Here is a 20,365-nt window from a genome sequence, read left to right as displayed (position 1 = left end):
ATGCAAAGAGGAAGGGTGGAGCGAGGATTTGAGCGAGAAATGAGAGACAAAAATATATTCATAGCAAACCTGAAGATTTGCATGGTTTTGAATTTTTTTTTTTAAAATTTGAATGTAAAACTTTTTAGCATATAATTTTTTTGATCCCTCAGACAAATAAGGCTTTTGAGAGAAAATCTGGAACCTTTCAGGTACAGTGATCTTCTCTTTCCACTCTCTTTTCATTATTTTAGCTGAAAACTTCGCTAGGCACATGGGTTTGTTCTCTTTACCACCAATATCTGCGAGATTTTGGGTATCTTTTTCTAAACTTTGTTGCTTCTTCTTGCATATTTTCTCTAGATTTTCCTTTTGTTATTCTTAAATTTTTTATTTGAAAATCCTTGTTTCTTGATTTCAAAGATTTCTTCTCTTTACAAATCTCTTTTCATCAGTTTTTTCTTCTTGAAAAGAATGGAAACACACAAAAAAAGTACACATATAAATAATGACATGCTTGAATAACAGGGTAGGGATTGCTAGCATCTTGTTTCTGACAAGTTCATAACATTTGGGTGTTTCTCTAAAGCTTTATATTCTTGGATTTTTCTTCCAATTTTTTCTTGTGAAAGCTTTTGTGTTTACCATATATATGGAAGCTAGTGAAAACAATGCTTAAGAAGATCAAACCCAAAGGTTTAGCAATAGCAATACTGGCAGTGGCGGTGGAATTGGAAGCAATATTAATGTTAGATCTTCCAAGAAGCAAAGGCCTAAAAAAGTCCCTAAAAGTGGGCTTGGTGTGGCACAGCTTGAGAAGATAAGAATAGAAAAACAACAAAAGAAAGATGCAGTTGTAGCTGCTGCTGCTGCCCTTCCCCATCATCTGTTATTTCACCACCAATTATTCATCATAAATCATCGTATCTTTCTTTGCCAATCCCAAATTTCCATCCTTCAAATCAATCTTGTTCTTCTTCTGCTTCTCCAATTCCATTCCCTGCTGATATTTCACCACCAAATTCAATCTTTAGAGTTACCTTTATCTGTTCAAAATATTGATATTGTCAGTACATCAAACACTGTTCCATTGATCTGCAGTGGTTATCCAGGTTGGCATCCTGTTGCAGCAGTACTACCAGGGAATGACAGTGTTAATAACGTTCATAAATTTTGGAGTTCTTGTGAGTATAACATTGAAAAAGAGTGTTCTGGGTTGGATCCTGGATTTGCTTTCAAGACAAATTTGAGTTTGCCTTATGAATCTGAGCCCATTTGGCCTTTGCCTAGTCTGATGCAAAAGGCACAACCATAACCTTTTTCTTCAATGGTAGGAATTTGATTTTGTGTTGTAATAGTTGGAATCTTTAATTTATTTTTTGGAAAAGATTTTAATTTCTGGTATTGTTGATCGATAAGGAATTAGGTGAATTAATGGAATTCTAATTTTTTATGTAGGTGAATTTGTCATCAAGAACTTCATCAACAACTGTACTAAATTTTCAGATGGAGCCCCCTTCAAACCAAAGCTATTAAGGAAATTGTACACCTTTATTGCCTGAAGAGAGAAGGTATATGCTCAATTTGCCTTCAAATCTTCAATCATTAATAGCTTATTATTGATCCAATGATAAATTCTAGTTTTTAATATCTCTTTCCGTTTACTAATTAATATGATGTTACTTGTGAAATTCATGAGGTTTATGGTCTGAATTTTACACAATTTTGCCTTTTTTTTTTTTTTTTTCTCTTTTTTTAATTATAGAGGCCTCTAAACATTACCGTTCATAGTGGGAAAATTGCCCGCCGAATTAACCTAAAAAAAAAACTAGATTTATACAAGAGTTCTATCAAGAATTAGGTTTCCTTTCTTTTTCATCTTTTCTAGAAGTGATAGGAATGCAGCTTCTTTCTCTTTTTGACCTTGATATTATGTAATAGTAACAGGGTTGCTTTTTAGTGTGTAAATTTGGTTACAATAAATTGTAGGTGGTTGGCTTAAAGAGATCATATCCCTTCTCTCTAGACAATGCTCCGGGCCTGCCTATTCAAAACAAATATCCTCCCATTGCTTATTCCATCAATGATCAAGTTGAAGCAGCTTCAAGTAGCAATGTTAGAGCATTCGATTTCAAAACTGGCACCCTGAATTTTAGGTTTGATTTTAATTTCCATCTCTCAATCATAATGAGTATTGAGGTTTAATATTCAAATCCTGACTTCTCTTTGTACTTTCTCATATGTACTAAAACGAAAAATTATCATAATTGATTCTATATAAGTTTTTCCCCATTTATGTTTTCTTTGTATCATTTTCAGGGAACTACCTTCATGTTCAACATCAAATTTCGATTCAAAGTCCAAGAAGAGCATCAAACAAAATGGAGTCTTTGATGGAGATTTTCTCACATTAGCCATTCCAACAACTACTTCAATGTGTTCAAGCTCAAAATTCAAGCATCCTCCTTCCTATTTAATCTATTACAATTATGAATTGCCCAAGCTCGAGTCATTAGCTTATCAAGTGAGCTTAAAGAACAAATTACACCATTTCCATTTTCATTAATTTTATGCTTTTGTATGATCAATTGTTCTTTGGTTGCTCATATATAATTTTGTTATTTGTCAAAGGCAAGCTTTGAAGATTCAATTATCCAGCAAGGAGCTAGCGGATTAAATATGTACTATTGACCTTACTATAGCTACTTTCCACCAGCAATGATGCAAATTGACTAAGCAACTGCAATAACCATGGCCAATTGCAAAGCTGGTGAATTAGGAGGACATGTTGATCTCAATTTGAAACTATAAAATACTTAAAAAGAGATATCAAATCTCTTATACTCATTTCTTTTGTATTATTAAAATTCCCCCGTATGATTGAGCATGAAAACAAACAAAAAACAAAAAATTCAAATCTTAGACTTTGAGTTATTGAATCATTGGTTCAAAAGTCATGTACTATAAAAAAGAATTGAATTTCCCATTTCTTATAGTTTTCCTTATCAGTATTCTTGTAATAATCATTTTGTATATAGACTGTAGAATTTTTCATCATAAACAGTTTTATATATACATGTCATGTGTCCATGTAATTGTCAATAAAAAAAACGTATTACATTGACATATATAGTTAATGTGAACATCTGCATACTTCTAAACTAATTTTTTAGAGATATAAAACATCATTAATTATTAAAAATATAATAATTATTTAACAGATGTAAAATTTTATATAATTATGTAAACTCAATTGCATAAATATAAAAGTTTATCATCAAATTATAAAAAAATAATCCAATAAAATTATACATGATCAAAGAGATTTTTATATCATCTTTAAAACACAAAAATGTCAACCAAGGTTTTATATCCCTAATAAGAGAATAAAAATCTAAAACACATCTCAACCTAAATCTTGGCCAAGTTTTATATATTAGTTTCGGTATTGATGTGCTAGTTGCTTGATAGTTTGCTTAGGGGCTTTTGAAGGAATTCATTTTTTTTTTTTTCATTTTCTTCGTGGGTTTGGATGGTGAATGAGTCAGGTAGAGGCAGGCACGTGTAACGAACTTTTGCATGTGGAATTTGTGGGGATCTGATTATGCTTTGTCTGTCTATGTAAGATGGGTCCCCCAAATCAGATCCTTCATTATGTAAGTTGCAGATGGTGATGTCTAGAAGGGTCCACACTGGATTATAGAGAGAAAGACGAGAGTAATATTGCTAAAAACGTAAAAATCAATTTCAAAGGCTTACGGCAAATTTTGAATTGGACCCAATTTTAGGGTCATTTAAATGGGTAATAAGATTAGTTTAAGTGAGATTAAAAATAATGATGAAAGTGAGATTAATTATTGTAGTGATGGTATTAAAATTAATTATAGAAATATGTGTTTAGATGGAAACACAATAGTGATAGTAAGTTAAATTGTAACGAGAGGAGAAATGCTATTAAAAACATTAATTTAAAATGTATAAATTATTTAATATTTATAAAATTATTAAATTATTATAAATTATTAAATTATCTTTATTTCAAATGATAATTTTATTAATAAATGATTAAAAATTAACAAAAATAATATTAATATGTCAAATAATGTTTTTCTTTGTTTTTTTATTATTTTATGTAGATACTTGTTAATTAATAAAATAATCTCCAAAAATTTTTATATAATATTAAATTTTATTTATTTATTAATTTATTAAATAATAATTTATTATTTATTAGTCTATTTATTTTTTAGTTTATTATAGTGAAATTTATTTATTATATTAAATTAAATAATAATAAAATTATTTCATAATTTTAAACAAAAAATCAAAATAAAAAAATAAAAAGAAGGAACCTTCTAATCACAAAAGTCTTCCAATCTTTACGGGCTTACATGCTTAAATAAAAAAATTACTTAATGAATTAGGACCAATGACCCTTATAAGCTGCACATGGTTCAAGGGTAAAAAAAAGAAAGAATCAACTTCAATTAGCCACCGTTGAATTTCCCCTTTGGTGGATCACTGAGCCTTGGTATGGTGAAAATGCAGCTACCGCGCTAAATGGGCCAATTTAGTTGGTTTCAATGTGAGGATTAAATTTCATCATGCGATGAAATCAAATTGGCTCTTAGTCTATATCCCAAAGTCAATGATCCTCGGATGTCAATAGAAAAAAATTGAGTTTGCCAGATATTCAAGTAATTTTAGGCGGAATAGTTTAGTTAATTATTTTGATATTGTTACGTTTTTTAATATAAAAAAGTCATAATTTGAGAATAATAAAAGTAAAAGATAAATTTTAAAAAAAATTTAAACAGTAAAAGATATTTATTATTAATAGACAAAAATGACAACCATACTGCAAAATCATTTTTTCTAAAAACACTTAATTTGACCAACAAATCTGCAAAGTGATTGGCCTCTCTGTAGATATGGACAAAAGAAACTTTTCCCACTCTAGAATAGAGATTATACAACTTGTTGTGAAGATCATTGTAATTCCAGAGATTGATGCTTATTTTGTTAATCCATGCTGTGACTACTTGAGAGTCGCTTTCGATAATCAATTCTGGAATAGAGTCAATGTTCGAACTTACCACTATTGAAAGAACTTCTATTACTGCCATCAGTTAGAGTCTTTAACGCCTATGCCTTTTGAGAACATAAGCAGAACTTCTCCTTTGCTATTACGAATTACTCCACCAATACCTGCAGGACCTGGTTTTCCAGCAGCAGATCCATCAAAATTAATTTTCCAGACACCAGATGTTGGCGGAGACCAATGAATGTTCTTCCTTGGATATCTTCGGAGCAACGGAATGGTTAAGTCTTGAATGTTGTACATGAAATTCAAGTCTGAAAAATTCAGATTAGGATATTTTGCCTTCATCCACCAACCAAGTCTAGCCCTTATTAAACTGATAACTTGATCAATTAAAACTATTTTTTGCTTGAAGATTTTCTCATTTCGAGCCAGCCAAATCGACCATAGAATTGCATAGAACAGTGTATCCCAAAGAACTTTCTGGTTACTACTTGCAACAAGACTATAGCAAGACAGAAAAAGGGATTTGGTCGAACCTGGAATAGACCTGCTAATATTCCATTGAAGACAGCTTTTGTACCAGATCTGACGTGTAAAAAAGCAGAGCTGAAAGAGATGATTAATAGTTTCTGGTTCCTCGTAGAATGAGTATTTGTTCATCACGTTAACCATGTATCTTCCTTTATGAAGTAAATCAATGACAGGGATACCGCCTTTTAGAGTCTTCCAGCAGAAAATGTCTACTTTGGGTTGGGCGACACCCTTCCAAATGTATTTTCATAGGTTGAATTAGAAACTGTTGTGGAGTTCAGAACTTCTCTGAAAGATTTGGTGCTGAAAACACCATTTGCTGTGTGCTGCCATATGATCCTATCGTGAACCGTGGGGCAGAGAGTCACAGAGTTTAACAGGTTCATTAGCTTGATCCACGATTCCAGTTCCCAATTGAACAGGTTTCTACGTAGCTGAATTCTCCAACTCCAGTTTGAACTTATCCAATTTCCAAATTCTTTAATTGGGCCTCTTTGTTGATAGCAAGAGAATAAATCATTTGAAATTCAATTTTTAAAATGTATCTCTCAATAATGCACTTGTTGTGCCAGAAATTGATTCTATCTCCATTACTTGCACAAAAGAGCAAACTAGAGTTTATAAAATTAAATTTTAAAGTTTAAAATCTACATTTCACTTTTATTAATTATTTTGACATTATTATTTTATTTATAATAAAGGAAGTCTCAATTTAAAAATAATAAAAGTGAAATGTAGATTTTAAATTTTAAATTTTTTAAAAAATTATGAGTCAATTAAGTTAAATATCAAATTAAGCATTATTATATTTTTGTAAACTAACAACATGTTTGAATATGAAAGTAGACTTTATAGTTAAACTATTAGTAAGTTTAATTTTTTAATATCACTTTAATTAGTAAATTATATTTAATTCAAGTATTATAATACTTAGACATAGTTTGATTGCAAATTTAATTGAATTTATTTTTCTTTTCCATATCCTTTATTTGTATGATATAATTTTTTGCTAATTACTTATAAGAAATAAACTTGAACTAATACTCAATCTAACTTAAAGTAATTTTTTTTACTTCAAGTTGAACTCAAATTTCGTATCACAAACTTTTTGACTCATTTATATCTCGAGATGAACTAGTAATTAATGTATTTGGTATGTACTCTGTAGTGTTCATGCTAATAGAAAGTTTGATAGAAGTGATTAAGATTAATTTATCAATTATCCATCTGGCAATTTCTATATTCATATCATCTACAACACTTTGTGTATTAGTGTTATGTTTTACATAAAAATTAGATATTACATTTCATATCAACATAAAAAATGTGAAAAATATTTTTTTTTTTAGTTTTTATTCAACCCATATATGAATTTTATTAAAATTTTAACTCATGTTATTTTTGTAACTTTTTTTTTATTTTTATATCGTATTACTATATTGCGTTTTAAATAATTAAATCTATCCAATACCTTAAAAGATTTGGGTTGTAATATCTTCAATTGTTATAAGATATATTCTTCACAATTAATTATCAATAACTGCAATTTCATATTAGATTATTTAATTTAATAATAAATATATAATATTATGGGATAATCGGATAGAACGTTTGACTAACTCTTCATGAATATATTCAAATTATATTTATTTATTAATTTTAACAAACGATTGTAAACAACATTTTAAAGTTTTTTAATTAAACGAACATATCACAAACATAACAAAAGTTATTCATATTTGATTCATTTGTAAAAACTAATATAATGTTCCACGAATAGCTCATGAATATGATTTTTTTTTCGTTCATTAAGTTTAACAAATGATTATGAAAAATATTTCATAGTTCATTAATTACATTACCAAAAAAGTACTAATTACTGATAGAATTTTACCAATGAATTTTTTTCATCAATAATTACAAATAAAATATCAACGAATTATCAATGAAATTGAAAAATGAAACTATTAATTTATTATCATCGAACTACCAATATATTATCAACAGAAAATATAGACGTTGATAAATTTTTTGCATGTCTATAAAATTTTGATGTCATGCCTACAAATGAAAAATTATGTAGATAATAATACAGACACATTTTATCGATGGAATATCACATATTGAGAAATAATTTAGGTAAAAAAATTATATGTAAAAAAATTTTTAAATTAATAATAAAATTTTATATTTTTAATTTTTTAAATCGATATTGGAAGTACCGACGAAATTTTTGTCGGTATTCATTTAGGAAAAAAATCCCTAACTCTTCTCTTAAACATTTATCTCCCTCACTCACAGTTTTCCTTTCCCGCCTCTTCTACTAGACTCTTATCCCTCTTCTCTATCCTCAATTCCTCCTTCGACGGCCTTTCTCCTCCACCGTTCACCACTACAACATCATTTGTGGCAGAAAACATCTCAAAAACCAGTAATCGAGGAAGCTTCAGGTGAAACTATATATATTTTCAAACTGATGCTTCTATTAATCTTTTTTAAAGCCACACAAGCAGTAAAGGAGAAGAAATGAGATGCATAGGTGATCGAAGATGGGCATAATGGGTTGACAGCCACGCTTACTTGGCTCGTGGCAGCCTGTCCGTTGCCGTGCTCGAGCAATACCTGTCCATAGAAGCTTTAGGTGAAATTTTTTATTTTTTGTTTTTTTTTTTAAATTTTTGTTAAGAATATGAGTTTTTGTATGGCATTTAAACTGAAAAAAGGAAGAATTGAAGAGACATGTTTGAATTTGTCGAAGCTAACAATGATGGTATTTACTGATTGGCTGAACAATTTAAAGAAAAGTAAAATTTCGAGGAAAATGAAATCTCTAATTTCTTTGATACTATGTGTGATGAATCATGCTCTATTTAGAATGTCCAGCATGTCTCAAATTTATATTTTATTTTTATAGTCTCCTTCCAATTTTCAACAAATCAGACAGAACTTTGATGTTTTTTCTAGGTTTTGATGTAAAGGTAAAGTTGAAATTCATTTTAGCTTTTTAAATTTTCCATCAACTATATTTTCTATACAATTTTAAACTTTGATTTGTGATGAACTAGAGTCAGTTAGAAAGTCAATTCAATTTGTTGAAACATCAAATCATCTGATTTGAGATACAGTATGGTACAAAGGAAGTGAAAATGCTTGCTTATTATAAGCCAATATATAACATATTTAAATTTACTATGTTCTTATTGAGGTTTGTTTGTAATAAATGAGTTGAGAATCTTTTGTTCTGTTTCTAATTAAGGTCATGGCTATTTGAATTAATATATTTAACATCATTTAGTGTTAGCAATAAGCCATTTTACTATTTTATGAACCATTGTCAAATGTGAGTTGGTGTTTTTGTTGTCTATGCTTTTTATTGAATTTAACTTTTATTTCTAGTACTTAACTAATTCATCTATTGGTTCTTTGTCTTCACTTTTCCTGCAATTCATCAATTAACTAATGGCTTCTAAGGGACCAAGGTCCAAGCTTGAGCATAAGACAAGAGGTAGGTGTCAAAAGGTAATGGTGTCTGAGGTTTTTATAGCTCTTTTTTCTGGTCTGTTATATTGTTATTATTGTTGTTAGTGTCACCATGCATGAACGTACATGCACATGCTTAACTGTAAAGAAGTTTAAAGATGAAATCTTTGTGGAAACTTAACCTTTTTAAAATTGAATTTTTATTGAGTGTTTGCTTAACTGTCATGAACTTTTTGTTGTACCTTAGTTTCTAAGTTGCTTTTGGCTGGAAGCAATTAGTTGTTATTTTCTAATATAAGTGAGTTTTTCTTTTGGCTTGTGCTTTTTAAGTTTCATTCACAATTATTGTTTGAATCCATCTCCTAATTGTAAATAAAAATCAGTTTTATAAATGTTCTTCAAGAATATCTACCTACACATAAATGAATAAATCTTCCAGCAATGTGAAAAGAAGAATTCCATATCTTAAACACTCGGTGATGTGTGACAATTTGCTTGGCATTAGTGTTAACATGGTGCTTGTCTAAGATGAATTTTGTTTTGTTTTGCATATTCTGATTGGCATCATTTTGTTTTGTTTCCAAGGCTATCATTTATCTTGGGCTTTTGTTTGCTTAATATGGTTTTGCATGATATCTTGTATGCATCCAACAATTATGATTTTTTAGTTCATTTCTCATCATTTTACTTTAATATTATTTTTAAAAAACTTCCAAATCTGTTAGGGAAATAGATTGCTCTAGTAATTGAGCCCAAGAATATGGAAGCAAGTACCACGTACAGACAAGTTTAGGAGGTGTGGCCAACGGCCAATGTCAAGTTCAAATGCTTTGGTTGGAATTTTGTGCGACAAATTTTTTATTAGCTTGATTTAGATTTTGTATGTTCTCTTGGTGATGCGGCTAAAAAATAGTTAATTGTCTTGTTTTCTGATAAGGAAGTTAATGATTGAATATGATGGACGAGCCAAAGTTAGAAGGTAGTCCTTGAAGTGAGCAGAGTGTGGTTGCCACTCCAACGAGACCAGAATCCAACAAGTCCTTCTAGTCAATCTTGTTCTACACTTATTTTAGTCAGTTGTTGATATATTTGCTTTAGTAACTATATTTAAGAACTTGAACCGGTGAATATTGGTTCTCGTAGACTGCAAGTAAATGGTACTTCAGGATTGTAAAATATTATTATTCATGTAATTACTTAAAAATAAATTAAAAAACTATAATATAATGAGAGAATTTATAAGTAGAATTATATATGATTAAAAACCAAGTATTACCGATGAAAATATTAACTATTACCAATGGAATTTTAACTATTAAAGACGGAGTTTTTTTTTACAAAATTGAAAAAAATTATTAAAATAATATACAAACTGAAAATTTTGTAGGTAAAACAAAAAATTTCGTGGTAAATTATAGGTGAACTTATATTATCGATTTCGTTTATATTGAAGAAATTTTTGTCGGTAAATTTATTGATAATATTATTACAAACAAAAAATAAAATATTATCAACAGAAATTTTTATCAATTAATACTTTATTTTTTGATAATATTAAACGAATAAATCACAAATATAACAAAAATTATTTATGTTTAACTTGTTTGTATCTCTAATAATATATTTAAAAAATTAAGTTAAAATTCTTCCGAAATAAAAAAATTTTGAATGTGTTTATGCACTCGGAATTATACACCAGCTTGACAATCAATTAGATAATTAATTTTATTCAACAAATAAATGAAGTATCAAGATCACACCGTCAGGACTCTCAACAATTATTTCAAACAACTTGTTAGATTCTGTTTAGAGAGTCTTGTAAATGTTAAGACCACATGAAAAGTGGCAGGAATTACCAGCACAGTGGCAAGTTTTTCTTAAATGTCAAGATTAAACTTATAATTTCACAATTTATCTCATTTTCTTATTAAAAAAGGTGAGATATTATTTGTTAATTAAAAGTTTCTGATAGGATTCTTTCTAATATTTTTCAGTCCAATTTAAACAAGTTACACAATTAACAAGAATTACTACTGGATCTTGATGCAAACTTGAAAAAAATAACAGATAAGGATAACAAAATAGAACCTGAGTTTTAATAATCTATTAAGTATCAAGCTTAAAATTAATTGATAATAGGTGAATGGAGCTCAACTCAAATTTAAAACCACAAAAAATTCAATATTTAATGAAAATGGGATAACATTACTTTAACAATGGAGTACTTGAGAGGTTATGGGAGACTTAAGACAGAAAACTTGACCAAGTAGACTCTTTCTTTTCCCCGCTTCTCTGATCCAGCTTGACTAATTCAGGTTTTTTACTTTTTCTTTTGATCATTTGATGGAATACAATATGGATTGCAACATTCCTTCTTTGAATCAAATATATATACAATGGAAGATAAACTCAAAGTTTGATCAATCAAATTAAAAAAAAAATCAAATTTGATTTAAAAATTAAATCATTAATGATGAATGAGAATGTAAGACTACATAAGCTTGATTGGATATCAAGAAGAGATCTTTGTTAGCCATCTTTTTCTGATCCTTCCCTTATTCCATAAATTATTGCTTGCATTCCTCTCTAGTTTCTCAAACAAATTAAAAGAGAGCAAATTTTAATTCGAACAGCACCATTAAGCACACAACACTAAAAATTATCTTCAACATAATTAAGCAAAAAAAGACGACATGAGAGATTAGCTCAGGCTGATGATCAAGAAAAAAAACTCATACAAAAATTTCAAGTTCTATTCTCTTTTAAAATAAAAATAAAATTTCAAAACATATACTTTGGTTTTCTAAATAAATTTAAAATTTTTTCCAAATTTTTATAAATTCAAAATTTTTTACTAAAAATCAAATTGTCCTATTTATTTTTTCCAAATTTATATTATCGTTAAGTGAAATTTTTAAAAATAAAATATAAATATTTTCCATATCAACAACATATGACAAAAAAATAAATTTTGGATGGAATATTCTATTTTAATCCATAGATAATTAAAATTACATAAAAAAATAATAAAGTGATAAAGTTAAACCAAAAAAAGTAAAATACATATATGAGATTCTACGTTTTGACTTCTAATATCAAGATTAATTCTTCTTTTGCAAGAAATGACTTGGACTGCTAAGCTGAACATATATGCACATACCATTTCAGTCCAACATTTTCCATCAACTTAGTTGTTTTCATTTATTTGTATTCTAGTAAGTATTTAACTCAGTAAGATCCCTTCTTTAAGATCATCAACTGGGGAAACTTAGTTTTGACTTGCTGTTTTGGAAAAAAAAATTAATCAAATTGAATTGAATTAAGATGCTTGGAATTCTTATAGCAATTCTTATGCCACAAAATAATATGTGATTGTCAATGTCTGGAGGGAGGAAGAAATGCTATTGAACTGGTATTCAGAATTGATAAATTTTCTAGCGACTTCTTACAGAAACAAAAAGATAATTAAAATGTGCGCATCGATGTTTTAAAAGATCCTTGTTTTCAAGTCTGCTAGTGGAAAGGACAACAAACTATAAACTTTTAGCTGATAAAAACAAGACATAAATAAACAGGAATGCAGTCTTATGTACCCTCATAGAACTGCTTCATTCACTGGCATCTTCTGAAACTGACATTCATTTCTTCATCTCCCTCTGAAAAAAGTGTGTTTTCAACTTCCTTGTCTAGACCACCACTCTATATCGCTACCAATTGGCCATGTTGTTTGTTGAGCTCTCGTAGACTCTTCCACTATATTTTCATCAATTGATAGGATTGCCTGCAAAACAAATTAAAGCATGGCATGTGACGGCCAAGAAGGATGTATAATTTAGTAAATTGAAAAAATAACGCAACAAGGACCATTGAATGAACCCAATAAGAAAGATTGCCACCCAATAGCACTGGGAATTAATATTGCCAGCCAATTACATTTTCAATTTCATCAGGAATTAAAACAAACACATGGATGACAAATTTCAATTGAAATCCATAACAAGTTCCCTTGAACAGACGAGATTAATATTGCATAATCAATAAAGCTGAAAAAGGAAATAAAAGCATGAAAAATGTAAAACAGATGAACCTCTATGTTCACAAGCTTATCCAAGTTCAGCTATACAAAAGGCAGGGCAGCTTTTGATACTTTTATATTGAGAGTTAGGGAGCGTAGCGTACCTCTGTTTTGGCATGCCCAGATTGCTCTGAATCAAAACTAAAGCATGTGGTTATATTGCGACAACCTCTTACAGAAAGAAATTGCAAAGATGGGAATACAAAATGATAACCCTCCGGGCAGAAGCTAAAAAGGTTTGGTAGCATTACAAGATATAAGTTGCCCAATTGAGGTAGCTGTATCACTTTCTCTTTTTCCTTGCTACCATTTGCCTCATCTCCTGATTGGTCAAATAGTTGTTCTAATTTGGAGACGTTCTCAACACGTAGATTTTGTAGTTTTGGAAGGTCATGAGCAACACTCACCGGAAAGAGACATTTCAAGTTTTCACATGAATAAATGTGTATTTCAGTCAGATTAGGGAAGCGTATAGGTTGGAGATGATGACTTTGTGATGAAGTTTGACCATCCTTTTCAATAATTTGCTCCAAGTCCTCACACTCATTTATCCATAAAAAGCTCAATTGTGGCAAATTCCGAGCGATGGTAGGAGATAAGATATACCTTAACCTTCTGCATCCAACGACATTCAAACAAGTGAGGTTTTGAAAGTTGACAACTTGGATAGGATCTTTCCATGCCACCCACAATTCAAGTAGATCTTTCAATTCTAGTACCCTCAAACTTGAAAGATTTTATCCATTATCAAATAACTCTTCAAAATTAGTGATGGTTAAATATGCCATGTTCAGTGATTTTTGCCCCAATTCAGGAACTATCATATCGTATAATTGCTTCCTTTCTCTCATTCCCTCAAATTTTAACACCTGTAATCATATCATTTAACTATCAATTCAAAAAATATAAAAAGTGACTAAAAATTTATTTATTCTTTATTTTTAAATTTTATATAAAATTTTGATTTTAACAATCTTATCATTAAATTAAACATATTGCTTTAAAGGTCCATTTAAACCATGATTAAATGAAACGATCAATATAAGTAAATCTAATGTGAATTAGGTTTAAAATTTAAGTTATTTCCACTAATGGAATTAGGTATAACAATTTTTTTTACTTTTCCCCAATATTCATAGATTGTTTTCTAATCACTATTACTTTTGTTATAAGTTTAATTTCCATTTAAATCTTTTCTGTTTTATTACCAATAATGTGTGTCTACCCACCAATCAATGTTGATTACTTCATACTATTATAATTCTTATTTATATGTTTACATCTTTTAAATTATTTAAATCAATTAAAATTTAGAAAAGTCCTTAATTCAAGATCATATCCCTTACAATTACTATCGTACAACAACCGGTTATAATTTAGTATTATGTAGGGTCCATCGAAAATTATTTAGAAGCCACACTTTTAAGTAATGGCTACATAATTTTGGATCGTGATTGAATAATTGTAGTATTGTAGCGAAGTGAATTATAAATGAAACATTCTATTCATTAATTCAATTCAAAGACAAATAATTAAATTAAAATATAAAACAATAGTTTGAAAGGATTAGTACTATATCATAAATAAAATATTGTGCGTGTATAACTATGTGAACTTGCACCGATAAAAAGGTGAGAGTTTTTTAAACTTTTTAAATTGAAATTCATGTCATATGCACATCCATGTGACATTGAAAATGATGTATTCTATTAATTTTTTATCCATGATTGGTGTAATAGATGAATTTAAAATATTTTTAAAAGTTGTAAATGAAAGAATTGAGTTTTATAAGATCAGGGATGAAAGTAAAATAATATTACACAAATCTTATGGATAGCTGATGCAGTTTAATAATGACAATTGTCTTAAAAGTCCACAATTGAGATTTTAACGATCACTACTTAAGTAAGAAGAAGTAGATTCACATTAGTTTTATGCAAAGTGATACAAAGTCTATCTTTTAAATATTGTAGCACTTGAAAACTTTTTGCTCACCAATTTACCAAGAAAAAAAATTTAGTCAACGACATTAACACTATGTATTTTACTTTCTTAGTGTTTGTTTCCAAAGATAAAGAATAGGAAAAAAATTATTAGAAGAAAATTTATAAAAAAGGTTTTATTTAAGAAAAAAAAGAAATTTTTTCTCCCAATTTAAATGGATTAAGTTTCCATTTTTTTTTCTCTCTTCCTATTCTTCCACTCTTTCTATTCCTCCTACCAAACATGGTTGAAAAAGTAAAAACACAAATAAATAGGCTTACCTATATTTTAGCCGAAATGATAAAAGGAGTCAATTGTGGACACTTTCTCATTTCCAACTCTTGTAAAGATGTTAGCGTGAGTACAATGTCGTTTCCATCCCTTCCTTTTAATTTAGGTAAACCTTCCAATGTAACGTCTTTCAGCTGTGGAAGACCCTTAGCCATTGAGATTGGAAAAGTATATTCCAACCGAGAGCAATTCTGAATGTGAAGTTCTGTTAAATTCTCCTAATTCTGACCATGCGACAATGAGGAAAGAGATGTCAAGTTATTGCAGCGACTTACATATACTTCACTTAGACTTTGGAGATTGATGTTTGGCACTTCCATTGTGGGAATTATTTCTTCCAATTCAAAGCAGTCGTATATGTTCAGTGTTTCCAGTTGTCCAAGACTTTTAGCAACATACGTTGGGAAGAGATATCTCAATTTATTGTAGTTGCCTATGGTTACAACCTTCAAACTTTGTAAGCTTACATGATAACAGGTTCCTTCTTGTATGCTCCTCAATTCAGCAATCTGAAATAGCACTTGCATCCCATCATAAATTCCATAAACAGTGATTAAAATTTGACAAACTATATCATCTCTGAATCATGTGTATGTATGTCCATGTGAACATTCATATGGTAAGATGGTGTTCTTTGACTTTTAAGTTAAAATTCATGTCATATGTACCATGTATTAAATTTTTAACAATGATTGGAATAATATACGAACTTAAAACATTTTTAAAAGTCATAAATGAAAAAAATTTAGTTTTATAAGAACGTAGATGAAAGTAAAATAATATTATATAAAACTTATAAGTGAAAGTAAAATAAAGAAAGCTATCTTAAAATTCCACAACTGAGCTTTAAATGATCACTATTTAACTAGTGAAGAAGCAAGTTTACGCAAAGTGATACAAAGTCTATCTTTTAAAGATTGTAGCACTTGGACTTGAACCTTTCGGACACCAATTTATCAAGAAAAAAAATTCAATCAACAACATTAACACTATGAAGGGAGAGGAAAGCAAAAATAAATGATAGAAAAGAAAATTAATTTTCTTAGTGTTTGGTACCAAAGACAAAAAAAAACAAAAAAGAGAGAAAGAAAAAAGGATTAGAAGAAAATTTATTAAAAAAAAAGGTTGTATTAAGTATAAAAGAATGTTTTTCTCCCAATCTAAAAGGATTAAATTTTGATCAATTTTTTTTTCTTTCCACTCTCTTTCAATTCTTCCACTCTTTTCCACTCCATCCTAGCAAGCATAGTTGCAAGAGTAAAAGAAAAAATCACAAATAAATAGGTTTACCTGTATTTTAGCCGAAATGATAAAAGGAGTCAATTGTGGACACTCTCTCATTTCCAACTCTTGTAAAGATGGTAGCGTGAGTACAATGTCATGCCCATCCCTTCCTTTTAATTCAGGCAAAACTTCCAATGTAATGTCATTTAGCTGTGGAAGACCTTCAGCCATTGAGATTGGAAAAGTATATTCCATTCGATCGAGAACAATCCCGAATCATAAGTGTTGTCAAATTCTCCAAAATTCGACCATGCGACAATGAGGAAAGAGATGTCAAGTTATTGCAGCCACTTACATATACTTCCCTTAGACTTTGGAGATTGATGTTTGACACTTCCGTTTCAGGAATTATTTCTTCCAATTCCAAGCAGTTGGATATTTCCAGTGTTTCCAGTTGTCCAAGACTTTGAGCAACAGACATAGGGAACAGATATCGCAATTTATTGCAGTTGTGTATTGTTACAACCTTCAAACTTTGTAAGCTTACATGGTGACTGGGTCCTTGTTGTATGCTCCCCAATTCAGCAATCTGAAATAGCACTTGCATCTCATCACAATATTTAACTTCCAACCTTTCAAGACATTGTAGAATTGGAATTGCACATGTCATGTCCCTGCATTTATCTATCATCAAAGATTTTAATTTTACCAAAAACTCATGCGGTTGATGACCGCTCAGCTCTTCCAAACCACGCAAATTTTTTAAAGATAATTTTAACAAATTAGAGAATGCATTGGGTAGCACGTGCTGCTTTGTAGTATCAATGAGACATTTCATATGCTCTCAACTCTCAAGGCCCAGAGAAGTCAGCTTACTGAATACCATTCGGCCCGACTCCAAGCTTGGAATAAAATTTTGGCAACCCACCACATTTTTCGGATTAAGAGATTCTGTATCCCCAAATAACTGCTTGCATGCCTCATTTACAGACCCCTCAATTTGTAAGGATCTCGACAATGGGCAGATTTTAAAGTCTGTCCTCCTCCATCCATAAAAATAAGAAATGCCAACGCCTACATAAAACCTTTGTAAGTTACAAAACAAAAAGTCTTTTGGAACATGTGCAGGAGAAACCACTAAAGACAATACGATCAAGTTTGACAAGGAATTCAACTCTGATAGGCTGGCATAGCTTTCTTCTTGAACTGTGTTCTCAGTGGCCCATTTATCCTTTCACAACCATGCAAGAATAGTTCTTCTAATTGGGACAATCTTCGTGTTAACTGAGGAGGGATTCTCTGTAGTTTTCCACAATATGATAAATCCAACAATTTAAGATTATCCAAATCACCTATTTTTTCTTGCAATTCTTTGATATCGGACCAACTAAATGAAAGAACCTTAAGTTTCTTCAACTTCCCAAGCACTGAGATGTCCAAGAGTTTGCAATGTTCCAAATATAGAGTTCTAAGGTTTGTTTGAAACTGAAATGCATCCGGAGATATCAATCTAGAATTCAAAGCGCAAACCTTTAATGCTTTCATTCCTTCAAAGAATTCACTTGAAGTTGTCATCTTCCTATCTCCACCAAGTAAACGAATTTTGAGATTTGGGCATACCAGTCCTTCAGGAAGTTCAACAATCCGACTAGTCTTGAAGGAGAGTGCTTCGTAAGGCTCACAACTTTCATCCTTTGGCCACAATTCAACAACCTCAGATTTTATCATAAAAGAAAACTCCTTTCTGTTTGACGCTATCCACAAAGCAACGTCACAAACAAAGTCATGCATTTTAACATGCCTTTCTCCACAATTTAACAACAAACAAGAATCCTTAGGATGTCCATCTCCGCAAGCACTTCGCTCCTCACTACTTCAATTGAGCCCATACCTTTATACAACTCTAGTCCTGACATATCTCACCAGCTCCTCCACATAAATCTCATAATCTTCAGGAAATAAAGAGCATAACAAGAAACACATCTTGGTCGTCTTATTCTTCAGATAATCAAAACTTACCTCAAGACATACGCATTTTGTTGATCAATGTCTTCTATGTCAAGCAATCTACGATTTGCGAGTCCCCGATATGCTGCTTCCCACCTATGACGACTTTTACCTTTCAGAGCACTTGCCAATGTAACTATAGCTATGGGCAGACCTTCACATTTTTTGATAACTTTAGTTTCCACATCTTTAATAGAAGCATCAGAAGAGTCGTTTAAACCAGCTTTGGCGTTAAATAAAGTCCGAGCTTCATTGTCTTCTAACAACCAAGTGGTATTGTCCCGTGACATTCCATAGCATCACATACTTGTTGACGGTGAGTTCTTAAAAGAATTTTGCAGCCTTTATGATCCTCAGCAAATGGAATTCCTATCACCTCCTTCAAGTCAATTTTTGCCCAAACATCATCAAGGATTATTAGAATCCTTTTCTCCTTCTGCAGTTTCAACCAGAACTCTTGGATTGATCTTCTTCCTTGGCCATTCTTCATATCGAAATCAAGTATTTTGCAATTTCATCTTGAATTGTTTCAAAGTTTGGCTTTTGAGACACAGTAGCAATCGCAACTTTGTCAAACAGATTTAATTTTTTGGCCTGAATTCCAACTTCATGGACTAGGGTTGTCTTGTCCACCCCTGGCATTCCCCACAATCCAATCATGCTGACCTTGTCATCCTGTAAGGCTTCAATTATCTGATCGAAAGCTTTTTTTGAAGATTCAAAAACCATAAAACCTTTAGATGAGAGAAATTCTATGGTCGGATTTGTACTAGGTGAATGGTAGCCCACTCGTCTAGGTTGACCAAATTTGGTGATCTTCTCAATAAGCTCACCAATAACAATAGTGTTCTTCATTGCTTTCTTGCTTAATTGGTACCGCCAACTCCAATTAGGACACCAATTGAAACATCTCATATTTTGTTGGATTTCATTTTCCAGAGTTTCCATATCTGATAGGATTTCGTTTGCCTTTGATAGCAAGTCTCTGACATCATCTTCAATTCCTGGAAGTTGCCTTTCAGCATCCTCAATCTCATGCTGCGGCCGAGCTCGTGACATTATCAGTTCTTCTTTTCTTTCCTTGAACTTGTCAACATTGTGGTGAAAACGGCAAATGTAATTAAATTGATGTTCTACTGGCTTCACCACCCAATCCACGAGCAGTGTTCCCACGCAGTTAGATAGAGTGGACTCGCAAAACCCATAAGCCAATCTTGACAAGCTCAAGTTGAAGAAACCTCTACCAAGTGTAAAAATATTGGCTATGAGATAAATCATGGTGATAATACTAAAAAGAAAATTAAAGAATAATGAAGGTGAACTCCCTAAACATACCAAACAAGTTGTAAGATAGTCCAAAGTGTCAAAACCAACTTCTTTTTCTTCAGTTTTCTGCCAAGTAACACTTTCTAAGTATGTACCAAAGCAAGGTGAAGACAATTCAAAGTATGAGAACCAAAAATCGTTTCTTCAGCACTCTGCCAAGGTGAAAACACGAGATAAAAAATAATATTTTTAGATAAGAAAATATTACTCAGAAAATAGGAAATAAAAAAATTACTAATGATATGATAGAAATCCAAAAATCATATCATAATGAAAAATTAAGCAACAATTTTAAAAAATGATCAATTATAGGCTTGGTTAATCAATTTTAGTTTTTTTTTTGGACACCAAATTACGAAAATTAACGATTTAGTCACCAACATTACAAAGATTTGTTTCTTTGATCATCCAACCATTTAGGGTTA

At 30.5% G+C, this 20,365-nt stretch overlaps 3 pseudogenes across 1 annotated transcript; 2 read left to right on the top strand and 1 right to left on the bottom strand.

Moving 5' to 3' along the window:
* LOC149514592 (uncharacterized) lies at positions 1 to 1,634 on the top strand (annotated as a pseudogene).
* Positions 1,635 to 1,673: 39 nt separating this feature from the next.
* On the top strand, positions 1,674 to 3,050 carry LOC149514591 (uncharacterized; annotated as a pseudogene). Its single transcript, XR_016327943.1, has 4 exons — positions 1,674 to 1,685; positions 1,969 to 2,135; positions 2,299 to 2,503; positions 2,611 to 3,050. The product of XR_016327943.1 is annotated as an uncharacterized LOC149514591 (transcript).
* A 9,372-nt stretch (positions 3,051 to 12,422) lies between these two features.
* On the bottom strand, positions 12,423 to 19,892 carry LOC111301957 (disease resistance protein At4g27190-like; annotated as a pseudogene).
* Positions 19,893 to 20,365: the final 473 nt, after the last annotated feature.

The sequence above is a fragment of the Durio zibethinus genome, chromosome 15 (assembly GCF_047325235.1).
Source record: "Durio zibethinus cultivar Kanyao isolate XHJ-2024 chromosome 15, ASM4732523v1, whole genome shotgun sequence".
NCBI classification, from domain to species: Eukaryota; Viridiplantae; Streptophyta; class Magnoliopsida; order Malvales; family Malvaceae; genus Durio; species Durio zibethinus.
The sequence above is the reverse complement of the archived record's forward strand: the minus strand, read 5'-3'. Positions and strand labels throughout refer to the sequence as shown.